The following is a 20,441-nucleotide window of genomic DNA, read 5'->3' as shown; positions in this document are numbered from 1 at the left end:
TTTTCCATCTCACTGTACATATATCCATCTCATCGCTAAACAAAGAAATACGGCACCAAATTCGTCGCTTCTTTTTGTCAACATGCGTGCTCACTGCTGAAAAAAATCACAAAAATAATAAACAAACCAAATTCCTTTCCATTGCTTTGTTTTTGATGGGATGGAAATAGGAGCTATGAGATGAAGTGGCAAAACGTTCCCCTATCATATTTTGGAATTGAGGAATTTAAAATCGAATCGGCAAACAAAAGTTATGAACAAAAGTTATTATTTGAAAATCAACAAATTGAAAGCCGTACGCTAGGGTACGAACAAGTATGAAGCGATAGAATGTGAATGGGAGGCATAGATACCATCTATTGAATAGCACACAATCAAGGGGTGAATTTTTTTGCCTAACGTCCTGTTTGTGGGCGGCGACGAATTTAGGAACTAAAGAATTTAGACCTTTGAGAATTTAGGAATTCAGGAATCATTTCGATTTTAGACATTTAAAAATTTGTGAATTTAGCAATTTGTGAAATTTGGAATTCAAGAATTTATAAATTTGGGAATTCAGGAATTTGTTAGTTTAGGAGTTTTGGAATTTGAGAATTCAGGAATCCTCGTTGAATATGGAGTAAAGATCCTCAAGGATTCCGTTCAGGAGAATCGCACGGAAATTACTCTTGCAGTTCTTATATGAATTCTTCCTAGAGTTCAACCAGGAATTCCTTCTGAATTTCCTGAAGGAGCTATACAAAAATATATTAGAGAGTTTCTACATACATTCCTTCTGCAGTTCCTCCATGAATATCTCCTGAAGTTCAGCCAGAAATTCTACCTGAGGAGCCCATACCATTTTCTCCTGCAGTTTCTGCACAATTCCACTCTGAAGTTCTTCCCGGTTCTGCCACAAATTTGTCATGAAATAATTTCCTTCTCGAATTCCACCAGAAATTTGTCCTGAAGTTCCTACGATAGCTCCACCCAGATATTTTTGAGAGTTCCTTCAGAAAATCATCGTGGAACTTCTCCAGTGATTCCTTTTTTGGTTCGATCAGAAATTTCTCCTCGAGACCCTTCAGGAGTGTCTCCTGAAGCTCTTCTAGGAATCCATCCTGAAGTTCCACAAGCAGATCTTTTTTGATTTCTATCTGACATTCCTCCGGGAAGGAAACCCTGGAAAAGCTCCTAAAAAATCAAAGGAAAAATATTTGGAAGAACTACAGGAGGATCGACAAAAATAATTTCTAGAGGAGCTCAAAGAAGAATTTTGAAGAAACTCCAGAAAGGCATCCTGGAGGAGCTCCGAGAAGAATTACTAAAACCAATCCTGAATTTCCCCAGGAATTCATTCTGAATTCCCCCAGGAATTCATTTTAAATTCACCCAGGAATTAATTCTGAATTCACCCAGGAATTAATTCTGAATTCCCCCAGGTATTCATTTTGAATTCCCCCAGGTACTCATTTTGAATTCCCCTAGGAATTAATTCTGAATTCCTCCAGGAATTAATTCTGAATTCCTCCAGGAATTCATTCTGAATTCCTCCAGCAATTTATTCTGAATTTCCTTTGGAATTCATCCTGAATCCCCCAGGAATTTATTCAGAATTCCCCCAGGGATTCATTCAGAATTCCTCCAGAAATTTCCCCAGGAATTCAGAATTCCCCCAGGAATTCATTCTGAATTCCCCCTAGAATTCATTCTGAATTCCCCCAGAAATTCATTCTGAATTCCCCCAGAAATTCATTCTGAATTCCCCCAAGAATTCATTCTGTATTCCCCAAGGAATTCATTCGGATTTCCCCCAGGAATTCATTCTGAACTCCCCAAGGATTTTTTTCTGAATTCCCCCAGGAATTCATCCTGAATTCCACCAGAATTCATTCTTAATTCCCTCGGGAATTCATTCTAAATTCCACCAGGAAATCATTCCAAATTCCCAAAGGAGTTCATTCAGAATTCCCTAGGAATTCATTCCGAATTCCCAGAATTCATTCTGAATTCCCAGGAATTCATTCTGAATTCCCAGAATTCATTCTGAATTTCAGGAATTCATTCTGAATTCCAGAATTCATTCTGAATTCCCAGGAATTCATTCTGAATTCCCAGGAATTCATTCTGAATTTCCCAGGAATTCATTCTGAATTCCCCAGGAATTCATTCTGAATTCCCCAGGTATTCATTCTGAATTCCCCAGGTATTCATTCTGAATTCCCCAGGTATTCATTCTGAATTCCCTTCAGGAATTCATTCTGAATTCCCTTCAGGAATTCATTCTGAATTCCCCCAGGAATTCATTCTGAATTCCCCCCAGGAATTCATTCTGAATTCCCCCCAGGAATTCATTCTGAATTCCCCCCAGGAATTCATTCTGAATTCCCCCCAGGAATTCATTCTGAATTCCCCCCAGGAATTCATTCTGAATTCCCCCCAGGAATTCATTCTGAATTTCCAGGATTTCATTCTGAATATCCTCCGAAATTCATTCTGAATTCCCTTCGGAATTCATTCTGAATTCCCCCCGGAATTCATTCTGAATTCCCCCAGGAATTTATTCTGAATTTCCTTAAGAATTCATTCTGAATTTCCTCAGGAATTTATTCTGAATTCCCCCCCGGAATTCATTCTGAATTCCCCCCGGAATTCATTCTGAATTCCCCCCAGGAATTCATTCTGAGTTTCTCCTGGAATTCATTCTGAATTTCCCCTGGAATTCATTCTGAATTTCCCCGGGAATTCATTCTGAATTCCCCTGGAATTCCTTCTGAATTCCCCCAGGAATTCATTCTGAATTCTCCCAGGAATTCATTCTGAGTTTCTTCTGGAATTCATTCTGAACTACCCCTGGAATTCATCCTGAATTCCCCAGGAATTCATTCTTAATTTCCAGGAATTCATTCTGAATTCCCCAGGAATTCATTCTGAATTTCCAGGAATTCATTCTGAATTCCCCAGGAATTCATTCTGAATTCCCCAGGAATTCATTCTGAATTTCTAGAATTCATTCTGAATTCCCAGAATTCATTCTGAATTTCCCCAGGAATTCATTCTGAATTCCCCAGGAATTCATTCTGAATTCCCAGGAATTCATTCTGAATTTCAGGAATTCATTCTGAATTCCCCAGAAATTCATTCTGAATTCCCAGAATTCATTCTGAATTCCCAGGAATTCATTCTGAATTCCCAGGAATTCATTCTGAATTCCCCAGGAATTCATTCTGAATTTCAGAATTCATTCTGAATTTCCCCAGGAATTCATTCTGAATTCCCCAGGAATTCATTCTGAATTCCCAGGAATTCATTCTGAATTCCCAGAATTCATTCTGAATTCCCAGAATTCATTCTGAATTCCCCAGGAATTCATTCTGAATTCCCAGGAATTCATTCTGAATTCCCAGGAATTCATTCTGAATTTCAGGAATTCATTCTGAATTCCCCAGGAATTCATTCTGAATTCCCCGAATTCATTCTGAATTTCCCCAGAATTCATTCTGAATTCCCAGGAATTCATTCTGAATTTCAGGAATTCATTCTGAATTCCCAGAATTCATTCTGAATTCCCCAGGAATTCATTCTGAATTTCCCCAGAATTTATTCTGAATTCCCAGAATTCATTCTGAATTACCCCAGGAATTCATTCTAAATCTCCCCAGGAATTCATTCTAAATTCCCAGGAATTCATTCTGTATTTCCAGAATTCATTCTGATTTATCCAGGAATTCATTCTGAATTTCCCCAGGAATTCATTCTGAATTTCCCCAGGAATTCATTCTGAATTTCAGGAATTCATTCTGAATTTCCCCAGGAATTCATTCTGAATTCCCCAGAATTCATTCTGAATTTCCAGGAATTCATTCTGAATTCCCCAGGAATTCATTCTGAATTCCCAGAATTCATTCTGAATTTCCCCAGGAATTCATTCTGAATTCCCCAGGAATTCATTCTGAATTTCCAGGAATTCATTCTGAATTCCCAGAATTCATTCTGAATTTCAGGAATTCATTCTGAATTTCAGGAATTCATTCTGAATTCCAGAATTCATTCTGTATTCCCCCAGGAATTCATTCTGAATTCCCCTAGCAATTCATTCTGAATTCCCCCAGGAATTCATTCTGAATAACCCCAGGAATTCATTCTGAATTACCCCAGGAATTCATTCTGCATTACCCCAGGAATTCATTCTGAATTACCCCAGAAATTCATTCTGAATTACCCCAGGAATTTATTTTGAATTCCCCCAGGAATTTATTCTAAATTACCCAGGAAATTCATTCTGAATTCCCAGAATTCATTCTGAATTTCCCAGAATTCATTCTGAATTCCCAAATTCATTCTGAATTCCCCAAATTCATTCTGAATTCCCTGAATTCATTCTGAATTCCCCAGAATTCATTCTGAATTCTCAGTCGAATTCATTCTGAATTCCCCGAATTCATTCTGAATTTCTGAATTCATTCTGAATTCCCCGGAATTCATTCTGAATTTCCAGATTCATTCTGAATTCCCAGAATTCATTCTGAATTCCCCAGATTCATTCTGAATTCCCCAGGAATTCATTCTGAATTTCAGGAATTCATTCTGAATTCCCCGAGCAATTCATTCTGAATTCCCCAGATTCATTCTGAATTCCCTTCGGAATTCATTCTGAATTCCCTTCGGAATTCATTCTGAATTCCCTTCGGAATTCATTCTGAATTCCCCAGGAATTCATTCTGAATTCCCCCAGGAATTCATTCTGAATTCCCTCCGGAATTCATTCTGAATTCATTCTGCATTCCCCCCGGAATTCATACTGAATTCCCCAGAATTCATCTCTGAATTTCTGAATTCATTCTGATTCTGAATTCATTCTGAATTCCCCCCGGAATTCATTCTGAATTCCCCCCGGAATTCATTCTGAATTCCCCCCGGAATTCATTCTGAATTTCCCCCGGAATTCATTCTGAATTCCCCCCGGAATTCTTTCTGAATTCCCCCGGAATTCAGTCTTAATTCACTTCGGAATTCATTCTGAATTCTTGAATTCATTCTGAATTCCCCAGGGTCATTCTGAATTCCCCAGAATTCATTCTGAATTCCCTTCAGAATTCATTCTGAATTCCCCGGAATTCATTCTGAATTCCCGGAATTCATTCTGAATTCCCCGGAATTCATTCTGAATTCCCCGGAATTCATTCTGAATTCCCCAATTCATTCTGAATTCCCCAGAATTGATTCTGATTTTCCCCAGAAGTTCATTCTGAATTCCACCAAGAATTCATTCTGAATTCCCCCAGGAATTCATTCTGAATTCCCCCGGAATTCATTCTGAATTCCCACGGAATTCATTCTGAATTTCCACGGAATTCATTCTGAATTCCCCCAGAATTCATTCTGAATTCCCCCAGAATTCATTCTGAATTCCCCCAGAATTCATTCTGAATTACCCCAGAAATTCATTCAGAATTCCAGGAATTCATTCTGAATTCCAGAATTCATTCTGAATTCCCAGAATTCATTCTGAATTCCCAGGAATTCATTCTGAATTCCCAGAATTCATTCTGAATTCAGGAATTCATTCTGAATTTCAGGAATTCATTCTGAATTCCCCAGGAATTCATTCTGAATTCCCCAGAATTCATTCTGAATTCCCCAGAATTCATTCTGAATTCCCAGGAATTCATTCTGAATTTCCCCAGAATTCATTCTGAATTCCCCAGGAATTCATTCTGAATTCCCCAGGAATTCATTCTGAATTCCCCAGGAATTCATTCTGAATTCCCCAGGAATTCATTCTGAATTCTGAATTCATTCTGAATTCCCCAGAATTCATTCTGAATTTCAGGAATTCATTCTGATTCCCCAGAGATTCATTCTTGAATTCCCAGGAATTCATTCTGAATTTCCAGGAATTCATTCTGAATTCCCCCAGGAATTCATTCTGAATTCCCCAGGAATTCATTCTGAATTCCCCAGGAATTCATTCTGAATTCCCCAGGAATTCATTCTCAATTTCCCCAGGAATTCATTCTGAATTCCCCCAAAAATTCATTCAGAATTCCCCAAAAAATTCATTCTGGATTCCCTAAGGAATTCATTCTGAATTCCCCCAGGAATTCATTCTGAATTCCCCCAGGAATTCATTCTGAATTCCCCAGAATTCATTCTGAATTCCCCAGAAATTCATTCTGAATTACCCCAGGAATTCATTCTGAATTCCCCAGAATTCATTCTGAATTCCCCAGAAATTCATTCTGAATACCCCAGGAATTCATTCTGAATTCCCAGGAATTCATTCTGAATTCCCCAGGAATTCATTCTGAATTTCCAGGAATTCATTCTGATTTCCCCAGGAATGCATTCGGAATTACCCCAGGAATTCATTCGGAATTCCCCTAGGAATTCATTCGGAACTCCCCCAGGAATTCATTCGGAATTCCCCCAGGAATTCATTCGGAATCCCCCAGGAATTCATTCGAAATTCCCCCAGCAATTCATTCGGAATTCCCCCAGGAATTCATTCGAAATTCCTCCAGGAATTCATTCGGAATATCCCCAGGAATTAATTCTGAATGCTCCCAGGAATTCATTCTGAATTACCCCAGAAATTCATTCTGAATTACCCCAGAATTCATTCTGAATTACCCCAGGAATTCATTCTGGCGTTAGCCAGAATATCTTTTTGGAGTTCTTACGGGAATCCTTCTGAAAATTCTTCTTGGGGCTCCTCCAGAAATTATTACTAATGTTCCTCAAGAAATTACTCCTGGAGTTCTCCCAGGATTTCCTTCCCGAGTACCACACTTATCACATAACAGTCACTGCGACTCATATGCGACCAAATCCAGTCACATTGGAATTTTCGGGAATTGCTTCTGAAGTTCTTTCAGGAACTCTTCCCAAAGTTCCTTTTTGGAGCTCCTCCAACAATTCTTCTCGGATTTGTTCCAATAATTCCTCGTGGAGCTCTTTATGTTTATTTTCCAGAAAGTTTATTTTCCAGAAACTTATCTTGGAGTTACTCCAGGAATTCTTGGAATAACTCACGTCTGTTGGAATTCAGAATTAATGGGAGGAATTGGGGGAATTTAGAATGAATTCTTGAAGGAATTCAGAATGAATTCCTGGGGGAACTTAGAATGAATTTCTGGAGGATTTCTGGTGAATCTCTGGAGAAATTCCTGGATGTAAGTAATTTCTGGAGGAGCACCAAGTAGAATTTCAGGAAATTCATTCTGAACTTCTACTGAGAATCCTCCAGCCGTTCTTCTTCAAATTTCTCCTAAGAGGTTCCTCTGGGAGCCGCTATAGTAATTGTTCTTGGACTTTCTCCAAATATTCCGACTAGAATTCCTGAAGAAACTTCTCATGGAAATCCTCCTGGAACTACTTTAGGAATTGCTGCTTAGCTTCAACAATATCTCCCAGGAATTCCTTTCAGAATTCTACTAGGTTTCAGGAGCATCACTGAAAAATCCTCCAGCATCTTCAATGGGAATCCTTTCAAAAATTCAACGGAAAATTCTTTAGTATCTTCACTGGAAGCCCTTCCTGTCTCAATAGAATGAATTCCCCATAACTTCAAAAGGAACACCCCCAGATCATCAGAACTAATAATAAATTCCCAGAATTCTAGAAGGAACCCCTCGGCCCTTAGAATTTACTCAGAGTTACATGTAAGATGTATACCAATAATTTTCTAAAATTACTTCAGGATTTCCGAGAATTCTTGTAGAAGCTTTTTGAATTTAACATTTTCCGAAATTTCCAGTGTTTTCAGTTTTTTTTGGGGAGTTTTTGAGATAGGAGTTTTAAAAAAGTTTAATTAAAATCCAGTGAATTTTTGGTGGAATGAATTCCGAATTCGCGTGATGCTACTAAACGTAAGGTTTTTTTGTTGAGGATTTTAACCATCATGCGAAAATTAAAATTATGCCTCCTGAAAGGAACTATTGGACTCTATTGGAACTATTGAGGGAAATGTAAGGTGATGTGGTCTGTATGCAAGCTATTTATACTTTTCAATTATATACTTTACTAGCAGATTGGGGCCCTCTGCCTGCGTTGCCTGGGATCGCTTTGCTTTGTAAAATGTCAAATATTGCAGTAACGCACTCTTAAATTTCTTCACAATTCACCAACTTTTGACATATTATTGATTTTTGAACTATTCCCGTGAATTTTTTTTTTCTACATATAAACACAGCCCATTGAAGAATGAATCGAGCCGTGCATAAATCATACTAATAGGTTCATCCATTCGTGAGTTATATTGCAACAAAGGAAATGTAAACTCATTTATATATATAAAAAAAAAGAAAGAAAGAAGAATAGAAAAAGAAAGAATGGAAGAAGAGAATAGAGAAAAAGTTTATACATTTTTGCCTATGCCTACTTTTCTAAAATTTTCTTCAGAGGCTCTAAGAACGTGCTCGGAAATGTTGGATTGCTTGATGGATGTTCGATCAGCACAGTTATTCTACATGCAAGGTTTCTAAGCCAATTTATCAATTTTGCATTCATATATGATGAGGCTAACACGATGATACTTTTATGTCCAGGGAAGTCGAGAAAATTTCCAAGACCGGACCGGGAATCGAACTCAGCCACCCTCAGCATGATCTTGCTTTGTAGCTGTGCATCTCACCGCACGGCTAAAGAAGACCTTGCAACATATTGTTGATACCGGTATAAACAATTATTTTTCAAAAAAAATATTCATGCTCTTTTAGTGGAATTGTCTAAGACGAGTTTAATATTCTTCAATTGTCTAAATAAGTCGAGTTTAATATTCTCCATTTTATTCCACTACGTTTTGTTATCTTTACAGATACGTATTCCGACCTCAACTGTCAGGTCGTCTTCAGTGTCTCGTACTTGACTCGAAGTCGAAAGTTGAATTATTTTTCAATATTCATTAGATTTTTGATTCTGTAAGCAATGCAAAATTGAATAGCATGATATTGGCAATATTCAAACCGCCGCCTCCCTTCGTCACAATCTTTGGATTGAACTTCTAGAATCGCCATACTTTTAGAAGCGCGTTAGGATTTGTTTTGGAAGGATCCCTGATTGAATTTTCGGTATCTTAGTTTCCGCATATTCATTGAAATCGCAAAATAATCCTTAGATTTTTATGGGTGAACTATGATTCATCCAAATTTTTCTTCTACTCCACATAATTTTGCCTACAAGTAGTGTGGTACGACTTGCATGCAATAGCTGGATGGCCACAAACAGACTTCAAAAAGCGTCGAACGGAACTATCCGGCTGGTTCTCAGTGGCCGTTACATGAAAATGTAATCTGTCTTCAGTAGTAGATTTTTGACATCCCACAGATTGTTCTGTGGAAAAAATCAAGAGATTTGGTTGAAAAAACGGCTGAGATCTGGGTGCTCAAAGTTGCCGTTCCACGTTTTTTGCGAGCTTGGTACTTTACGTTACAAATCTTGGCTCGGTACTTGTTGTTTGCATTCACAGTTGCTTTTATAATTTTCCAAAAGAACATATTCATAAACGAATCTCGGGAGACCATTTTTAATACGTCCCGGAATGTACACCTCCAATCAAACAGTTAATAATTGAATTGACATCGTACATCAGATAACTTGACTAATCAAAACTTAAAATTGTATAGGGAAAGCACAACTATCAAAAGTCCAAACGTCCCAATAATACATTTCTCACTCTTTTTGGCGAGCTGACCCAACAGAAAACTCACTTAAATCGTCCGCCATCAACAAGTGTCGATAAAAATGTAAATTTCCTCAAATTGTTTTGTTTTGCCTTTCCGATGGCATGAAGATCTCCGCGCGGATTACCCAATAAAAATATTCAAAATGGAAAAAGAATTGGAGTTGATTTCCATAACAATATCAGTCCACCGGAGAACGATAGACTTCGCACACCCGTGATGAAACAAAGCAAAAGCAAACAAAAAGCACGGGAGATTCCAAGCCTGAAGTGAGGAGCCACTCCAGGAAAGTGTCGATTGATTGTTTGCTGACCGCGGATGCCCATCGGTTGAAGAAGCCACCAAAAGAATGAAGCTCAAAAATTAGAATAAATGGAAATGACTTTTGTGCTGTTCAAGAGTTTACGTTATTGAGTTTAGGCCATAAAGATGAACCCCGGTGGCCGCAGTAGTCGCAGAAGATTTGATTTGTCGGTGGCAATCCGATGACACCTTGCGCGATTTCCTCGTTGTTGGTGGTAATTTTACAACTTTTTCAATTTCAGACCCGATGAGAGACGTTTGAATCATCCGCCGCGGAATGAAGTAGTTAGGAAAAAAGCCTGCCCCATTGGAAGTTTGAAATAAGTGCTGTGTTGCTTGGCTGCGGATGCGCCCCGACATCATGGACGCAAGCTGCAGTGGTTTCAATTTGTGGCAATTGCGCCATGTACTTTACGTCAGAAATGCTTGTAAAGTGTTGACAAATTAATACTGTGTGAAAGGCAAGCAACAAGCAGTGATGCTGACGTGGATCGGTATCCCAACATGGGGAACAACCTCAGGGGATTGTGGGCCAATATGGGCAGTTTCAGTTGAAAGACGTTGGTACGATTACGAATACGATTTGTCATTTGTACTAGCATCAAATTAATATGAAATTTACTAAGAATTAGGACATGAACAAGATGAAAAAAAAAATTAAATTGGTAGGTAGCACTTATTTATTTTCATATGTCAGGTATAAAGCGAATTTCGTATCGATTAAAATCAAAACTGCAAAATATTACTACTTATTATTTGCTCAGACTAAGGCCGGAGAGGGCCCTCCTTAGCGGTAAGATGCGCGACTGTAAAGCAAGACCATGCTGAGGTTGGTGGGTTCGATTCCCGGTGCCGGTCTAGGCAATTTTCGGTTTAGAAATTGTCTCTACTTCCCTGGGCATGGAAGTATCATCGTGTTATACCCGAGTAGACGGAAATAGCTCAATAATATCAAATGTTGATAAGATAGCAAAATGAGATATGAACCAGATTGATATAAGAGATAAAAGATCAGACGACAATATCAATATTTTGCACTAGAATAGCATAAGGAGATCAGGTTTTGCTGTTTGTAATGATTGATCAATATCATGTGCCATTAGTTTGTTCTTATCCATAGCATATCTTGATATTTAAATGATATATCGGTGCAAATATTTGATATTGTTGCGTCTTTTTATCATCTCCTTATATCATTCAAGTCCATATCATGTTTTGTTATTCTGTTCATGGATTCTGCCCGGGTACGAAAGTAAAAATTGTAACTTGGCTTAAAAACCTTGCGGTTAATAACTGTGGAAGTGCTGAATGAACACTTTAGCGAAGTGGGGCATGTAATGCCATTAAGAAGAAGAATAAGGCCGGAGTGCCCAGTGCTGTACATAAAAGTCTTCTCCATTCAGCTAGGTCAATGGCTGCACGTCGCTAACCACGCAGTCTAAGGAGGGTCCGCAAATCGTCCTCCACTTGATCGGACCTTGCTCGCTGCGCACCTTCCGTCTTATTGCCGTAGCCTGGTTTGATCGTTGTCGAAAACCATTTTCACCGGATTACTATCGAACATTCTGGCTACGTGCCCGGACCACCGTAGTCGTCCAATTTTCGCGGTGTAAGCGATGGATGGCTCTCCCAACAGCTGATGCAACTCGTGATGAATTCGCCTCCTCCACGTATCATCCACCATCTTTACCCCACCATAGATGGTGAACGCAGCACCTTTCTTTTCCGTAAACCCAAGTGAGCGTTGCTCGTGTCCGTAAAGGAATATCGGTCTAATGAGTGTTTGTAGAAAGTCAGTCTGGTACGGCGGCGATCTCTATTCGAGTCCAAAGTATGCACGGTTTCTAGCCACAATGCGTCTCCAAATTTCTCTGCTGGTATCATTTTCGGCAGTCACCAGTGCGCCCAAATACACGAATTTTTCGATCACTTCAATTTCGTCACCACCGATACAAACTCGTTGTACGTGGTTAGTGGTTTACGTTGTCTTCTCTTGAACCTCTTCCTATAATGTACTTCGTCTTCAACGTGTTGATGACTAGTCTGGACCGGTTAGCTTCGCTCTTCAGTCTGACATTCGCTTCATCCATCTTCTCAAAGTTACGTGCCATGGACGGGCTTTATTTATTTATCATCAGACTAAGGCCGGAGTGGCCTGTGCTGCACATAAAAGACTTCTCCATTCAGCTCGGTCCATGGCTGCACTTCGCCAACCACGCAGTCTGCGGAGGGTCCGCAAGTCGTCCTCCACCTGATCGATCCACCTTGTCCGCTGTGCACCTCGCCTTCTTGTGCCCGTCGGATCGTTGTCGAGAACCATTTTTACCGGGTTACTGTCCGACATTCTGGCTACGGTGTCTGGCCCACCGCAAGTCTTCCGATTTTCGCGGTGTGAACGATGGATGGTTCTCCCAACAGCTGATGCAATTCGTGGTTCATTCGCCTTCCTCCACGTACCCTCCGCCATCTGCAACCCCACCATAGATGGTACGCAACACTTTCCTTTCGAAAACTCCCAGTGCGCGTTGGTCCTCCACGAGCATCGTCCAGGTCTCGTGTCCGTAGAGAACTACCGGTCTTATAAGCGTTTTGTAGATAGTCAGTTTGGTACGGCGGCGAACTTTCTCTATTCGATCGGAGGCGTCTTGCGGAGTCCAAAGTACGTACGATTTCCTGCCACTATGCGTCTCCGAAGATTTTCTGCTGGTATCGTTATCGGCGGTCACCAGTGAGCCCAAGTACACACGCGAATTCTTCAACCACCTCTGATTTCTGTCACCACCGATAGAAACTCGTGGTGGGTGGCTCAACCGGACGGACTTAGTGAACATCCGCCCTCTCGTGTCAATCCCTGACCTTCGTAATACTCCCTCTAAAGCGATGTTGAATAGCAGGCACGAAAGACCATCACCTTGTCATAACCCTCTGTGCGTAAACAAAGCGGATTCGAGAATTCCCCTGACCGTATCAGTTTATCCAGAAATCTGGCCCCGCTTGTCATTAGCTGCTGAGATCGAAGTAAGCATTAGTACAAAGTGGACGCAATTGTTACAAGCTGCTGTCATTCTTTTTGTTTTTCAAATTTTGCTTCTGATAGTTCTCAGCTGTAAAAACTAAGGACATGTAGTTCATAATTATGCAGTGAGAGCAGAGATGTTCAGCCATGTACAAAGAGGTTCAGAATAATGTGAAGTGTCGGATGCCTCAAATTGTTATGTTGGCGAGTGCCGACGCATTTAAAAAGTATTGTTTAATCCTGCAGCCGCATGACACCATTAATGGCTGAAGCATCTCGGATGACCAAGATAAATATTGTCTATCCGAATGAACATAGTTAGAACGTTTGTATTAGTTTTCTGGCGTTGATCACTTCCGAAGTAGTGGATTCGCCTAAAGATGCGTTAAACAACGCATCAAACTAATTGATGCGAATGCTTTAGGCGAATCCAGCGCACTACTTCCCAAGTTGGGAAAGTTGCCTGTATCTGGAGAAAAATCCAACTTCGGTATAAACGTTCTAAGTTTGACATATAAAACTTCGGAAGAAAGTTCGGTTCGGAAGTCCTGACTTCCGAATTCTAAGTTGGTGCTACACCGGGGAAAGACAGGACAGGTTTCTGATTTTGTTCCGGTGCAAGTTCCAGACACTTGTCTTCATTCTACATGAGTGTATGTAGTTGTCCAATCATCATTTCTATCTCGTTCATCTCGTCGACGACTTTAAGGAATACTGCCCTACGGTCCTCCGAAATATCCGTCTGCTATGTTTGTCCAATCGCAGCCAAGTTTTCTTCATTGAAAACAATTCCATTTCGCCTGTAGAGCGGTGTAGTAACCAGATAGTTTAGCCATGCTTTAACGGTACCTTTCTTCACGTAGCCGGACAAGTAACTTGATTTGTGTATGAAGTGTTTCTTGATGCACACGTTGATAGCATAGTCGTCATCCAGTTGGCGGGGAAGTTCGCCTACCATCTGGGCCACGTCGACTGGAATGTTGATAATTTGGCCGATAATTGCCAAACTATCTGCTGTTAATGAAAATAGATTAGGAAAATCATATATTTATTTGATGTAATACATTTTTAAGTTAAAATAACTTTTCCACAAACCTGCAGTATGCCGCAAACGACGAAACTGCATGAAATTGATCCTGGGAGACACCAGTCTTGTGGTGAGTGGGTCTAGCGGAGGCAAATTGGACGGAAACTTGGGATATGTAAAGCCATTCGATTGCGACAATGTGGGAATTGATCCGCGGTTCAGGCTAGTTCGACAAGTACCTAGCACACGCCAAAAATCCTTCCAGCGTTTCGAAATAATTTGTCGCCAGTAACATGGCAGCATTTGAGTCGGAGATTGGTTTCAAATCATTCCTGAACCAGATTCTAGCACACACATCACAAGCGCAACCGAAATCGTTTTCCACGAATCGTTTCTGGAACTCCCAATCAGCCCGATCGAAATTAGGTTTGTCTTGTGTTAAAAATAAAGAAAATATGTTCGCCATCATCAGTGACAGCAGACACGTTTTCTTCAACGTCACCACGCTCCTCATCGACATCTGATCTTGTGGACTGATCGACATCATGATAAGAGTTTATAACCGTATCAGCACGGATTAAGTTGAATTCTACTCGAAGAAATTGTAACACGGGAAAATTAATCCTTATTGACAGACAGATATACATAATTGACAGATGCAATCGCATTTAAAATGACTGTAACAAGTACAATAAGACATGTTGAAACATAAAAGATGAAATGAAAAATTATTGCCAAGCGTACTATAAACAACAATAGCATAATAATATAAAATTCAAGTAGCATGTGTTTAGGATATATTTATACAAAACACACTATCTCAGTCTCAGCTCAAACTTCTCCCATGTAATATGATGGTTATGATAAGAACCAATTTGTTTTCCACAATACGCCTATCCAACCACATGCAGCAACACAGTTTATGATTTGTACTTTGATAAATATTTGTTTCGGCTCAATCTTCTCTCGTGTGAAATTATGATTCTGAGAAGAACCCATTTGTTTCCAGTAATGCACCTTCCCTTCCAGTAATGCAGCGAAAAACCGAAGCAGAATCTAGAGAAAATTTCATTTCATTGCTACTGACCCCAATAATGTCAGCCACTCGATAAGTTACCGCTAAAACGCGATAGACACCATCCATGCGAATCAATTTTCGCAGCATCCCCCTCCGAAGAGCGCTTCGCTACTGCCGATGCCAACGACGATTATAATTTACACTTTGAAGAAGTAAAAGAAGAAGAAGAAGTAGAAGAGTTCCTGGTTATGTACGAAAACACTGGCATCGAACAAAAGAAATAGGCGGAGCAAGCAAAACCGATGCCAAGCGATTATAATTTGCACTTTGAAGAAGTAAAGAAGAAGAAGAAGAAAAGGAGAAGAAGAGGCTCTGGTTATGTACGAAAGCAATGGCATCGAACGAAAGAAAGGTGGAGCAAGCAAGCCGATGCCAATGATACCGGCTCCCAAAGGGCAGGGCCTCCTGACTCCATGCAAACGTATTCTGACCAGCCGAAGTCTGGTTTTCTCGGAAAATCGGTAGGGACAATTGCATTGCAGCGCCAACCAGACATCACCGGCGGTGGAATGGCTGGGGAGAAAACAACAACAGCAATGATAGTTGCTACAGGCGAATTGGCAGCAACGATAATTGCGCGCGAGCGGCGTGGCAAGGCTCAGAGAAACATCATCGAGAAAGGACGATCTCATCGAAGGCGTGGAGCATTGTAAACAGCATCGTAACGACGACATCTTCGTGCGTGTCTAGCTGGACAAGGCCCGCCGTTTCCCGGAGGTTTCAAAGTCGTCACCATATAAGTCAGCTCCTAGTGAATGAACGAGGAAGTTGCTTTGCGTAAAACGGCCCTGGCGCCGATGAAAAGGCACACTACGAAAAGCTGCTTGCTCTCTTGAAAAGAGCAAAATGGGAGACATTACCTCACGATTCCCCCGACACTAAGCCACTGAAAGTGGTACTGCGAGGACTCGATGCAATGGATACTAAAGATCTGGCCACGGAGTTGAAGAGCTGCGGTTTGAAACCTACCAACGTGTTTGAAATTTCGCGTCGCGACTCTTTACGAAAATACAGAGACCAGCTTTATCTGGTTTATCTAGAACGCGGATCCACCAACTTGAGAGATCTGAAGATAACCACAGTAATAAACAGCACCATCGTCGAATGACAGCGTTACAAACCAGTTCACCGGGACTCAGTTCATCAACGAAAAATCAACCAAAACGTAATCAACCACCAACGCCGTCAAAAGGTATTCCTGCTGCATTGGCTTCATCCCAAAGCATCCAATGGCCTCCAGTGCCTCCTCCCGGGTTCCGGCGGCAAAATATCGGCGAGTTTGCATCTGCGGAGGATACTGTTCCTCTTTTCACACCGGAGCAACTAGTGCCGATCTTCAACCAACTTGCGACCCGTCTCCGAGACTGCAAAAGCCGTTTCGATCAAATCCTCCTCTCGGCATGTTTGTTATTGAGAACGGCTGCTGAGGGGGGTCTTGTTGTTTAAACACTAGCCTGGCATGACTGCCAACTTTAGTTTAAGTAGGTAGGATATTAAATTCAAAAACCCAGATTAATCCACCTAGCGTTGGTTAAGCATTTAGTTAAGACACCAACCTTATATGGGGTTTATATGGTCCGATGTACCATTTTCTTCATAACTTTTAAACGCAACGACCGATCGTTATCAAATTCAATAGTGATCAACAAGGCTTTGTCCCCTGTCGAATAAAACTTGTTGCGAGAAAATCGGGTAAGGATTACTATACGAAAAGTTGTCTAATGTTTTTATATCTTTTGTGCACACACATACACACACACACATACACACACACACACACACACATACATACACACGGACAGACAGACATGTGCTCAGTTTGTCGAGCTGAGTCGATTGGTATATAACACTATGGGTCTCAGAGGCTTCTATCAAAAGTTCGTTTTCGGAGTGAAATGATAGCCTTTCGGTATAACTTCGTTGTACGAGAAAGGCAAAAATAAATCCAAAAGACAAAATCCATCAATGGAAGACATGTATAATAGCTTAAACACGCCTAATTCAATGTAAAAAAACTGAAGATGAAAACTAGAGATGAAGTTCCTAAAATACAGAATCAATCGATATGTAAAATTACTTGTAACATACAGAAAACGACTTTAATAAAGAGACATTTTACTACGTACCGCGCACGCCAGAAATCATAATTTTGAAATGAATTTCCACTACTGATGCCACTGTCAGCCCATTTATGATTTGCCGCTGGAACACGATAGACGTCATCCATTCTAATACATTGTTTTGCAACGTCTCCATGCAAGGAGCGCATGGGCTGCTACCTACAAAGAATTTTGTCCATCACCAAGTGATTATGATTTGCATTTTTTGCAGATTTTTGTCTCGGCTCAAATTTCTATCGTGTAAAAAGATGATTTTGTTTCCAATGACGCGCCTTTCCAATAATAAACAGCAAGTATACCGAAATCAGAATCTTAGGAAAATCTCATTTGACTGCTAACGCAACTCAATGATGTGAGACGTCATCATTGTTTACTTCCCGTACTTTTGCTGCTATCTATTCCAACTTTCTACCGTCGCCAAGCGGTTATGATGTGCACTTTGAAGAAAATATTTCGGCTCTACCTTCTCTTGTGTACAATGGTAGATTTGACAAGAATCGATTTTGATCCACAATGCGCCTGTCTAATCATTCATAGCAAACAAACGATAGTCCGTACCTTGCGTAAAATTTCACTTTTCTGCTAAATACCCACTATAAAGAAAACATTTTCAGTGGCGCCACTGGTATCCGGGGACCGTAATCGATGCCATATTTGCAGTCAACTCTTTCTCCTCATAAAATTTTGGTCCTGAGAAGAACTGATTTTCTTTCCAAAATGCGCCACTAACAGTAACTAAACGATAGTCCGAAGATTGTTGCTTTTGGCGATGGCCTCTCAATGTTCCGCTTTCTGCTGAGACTGCTGCTACGGGCGTCATCGTTGTACCCGCTCTCCGAGAAAAAATAATTGAACTGAGGATTGGAGTCGAGCCCGTAAGTTGCACGATTTTGATGTCTGTGCTTGCGATGCGCATACGCGATTGGTTGGTTTACCGATTTTCAGTGCCTAGTAAAATTCAATTTTTCAATAGTTTAGCACCTTGAATGCATTTTTTCGATAGTTGAGCAAAATCTTAAAGAGTTTGTCGATCGATTAATACCAAAATCTTTGAAATCGGTTGAAAGACGGCTGAGTTATTAGCCCATACTTCCTGACCACTTTTCGTGACGGTCTCAGATTTGAAACTGCAGAATGACCCCTCTATGTTCCGGAAAGACGTAATCCTACGTCAAAACAGGTTCTTCGACTACAGCCTGGCTGGTAACATGTGTTGGGTATCAAACGTAGAGAGCTTCTGCGTATTGCACGACAATCTCAGCATTTTAATAAAAACTAAAATATCAATAATCTGAATAGCATTCCTTGTTTAAAACATTTTCTAACGAACTAAAATGCACATTTCGTCCTGTAAGCTCAGTATGCCCCAATTCCCCAAGGTGGCAACTACAACAACACAGTGAGTGCGAGTTATTTTTGTCATGTCGTAATGCGCGCCTGCCGTCATCCATGCGTCGCGTCGTCCGTCAGTCAGTCCTCAAGAGAGAGGGGGACCTGTACGGTATCCAGGGAAATCCAGGGAGAGCGATATTGGATGGTTGTTTTCGAGCACATCAAACATGCAATAAAAATTAAAAGCATTTGCTGATGTTTGAGGCACGTGAGCGGAACAGAGCCAGTTCCATTAAGCCAATAAACTGGCCATAATTCTGTTCTCAAGCGATTTGGACCCACAAGTGAACTGTGAAATCAGATACTGAGTGATTCAATCAAAATTGATAGGAGTTTATAATGTTGGCTCTTTGGTTTGGTTATAGAAACTATCAATCCGAATTAGGATGTTAATGCATCGAAAATAAAAGTAATTCTTAATATTTCAAAACATTCTTAAGGTAAGCAACTTAACGAAAATTTAAATACAAATTAAAACGACAACTATTGTGTATACGAAAGTTGTTCTAAAGATGTTCTAAGAGCTAAATAATTTTCTTAAAAATTGTTCGCTAGTTTTAGGATAGACTATAAAGTAGATATGTTTGAAGAACATTATCTGTTTATCCTACAACAGATCAAACATTACACAAAATCATGTACATTACGGCAATAGGATTCCAAATCAGAATAATGAAATGTTGCGTCAGTTACACAACTTTGTACAAGTTTTTGGGGTTAATAAATATCTAGTCGTTAATTATGTACGTCATAATAGGTTTCTACGATTTTGGTTTTAAAACACCTCAACACAAAATACCCTTTCGAAAATGTTTTACTCGTTGGGTGTCAGATTATGAGTTATACTTCCATTTTAATACGCTCTTGTAACTGACCGGCAACATTTGCATATTGTAACAGATTTATTGCCTTCTATTGATGAACGCGGATGCGCCCATTTCTAATTCATGTAACACGTTGTTCATCTACCAGCTTAGCGACGGGAACACGATTGTTTCAATTCAACTTCAAACTGGGGGAATTATTCGGATCTTGACAAAAGCACCACAGATGAAAACAAATGACCGTTATTAATCAAGCAGATAGTGTGTCTGTTTTGTTGCCATACCGATTCTTCGTTTTTCTCCCGAAAAAAAGGAACACAGCACAAAACGAAACTAATCTCACACTCATAGCCAGCATCTTCCCTGTGATGGAATCCCGGGGTCAAGTCCATGCATCAGATGCCAAGAAAGGGTGCGCGCACATGAGTTTTTGGTCCACTTCAATTCTACGAACATGTCAACCGAAGTGTTTTGGACTGTATTTTAGGCCTCCTAATGTGACACACACGCTCTGCAGCTCGGGGATGACGACGCTTCATTTGCCTACCGAAACCGAAAATAAAAAATCGGAGATTCTCTCCAAATCGACCGTGATTCCAAAGCATGCTTCCAGCATAGTGCGGCATACGCTACGCACCCATTTGTACTCACATACTCCTTTCGTTGTTTCTTATTTGCTTAGAATAAGGATATGTGCTATTTGGGTTTTTATGATTACATAATTCAGTCGGATTTCAACAGGCGTTCGATTGCGTGTTTTCCACTTCAAATATGCCACAAAGCTATGCGATTTCCAGGCTAAAGAAGATTGTTTATCCAATACAATTTTGATCTACGGCCTTTATGCCCATTCAAACCTTGACTTGACTAACAAATATTTCGGTTGGGCGTTCTTTTTACAGTCAATATTCGGTGAAAATTGTTTTTCCCATCTTCCTATATATGTAGTAGGGAGATTCACCAGAAAAACTTTATTTTGTTTGCTCAAAGACTATTAGAAATATCGGGCACCCTTAATG

This window comes from Armigeres subalbatus, chromosome 3, assembly GCF_024139115.2.
Source record: "Armigeres subalbatus isolate Guangzhou_Male chromosome 3, GZ_Asu_2, whole genome shotgun sequence".
Lineage (NCBI taxonomy): Eukaryota > Metazoa > Arthropoda > Insecta > Diptera > Culicidae > Armigeres > Armigeres subalbatus.
Note: the sequence above shows the minus strand (reverse complement) of the source record.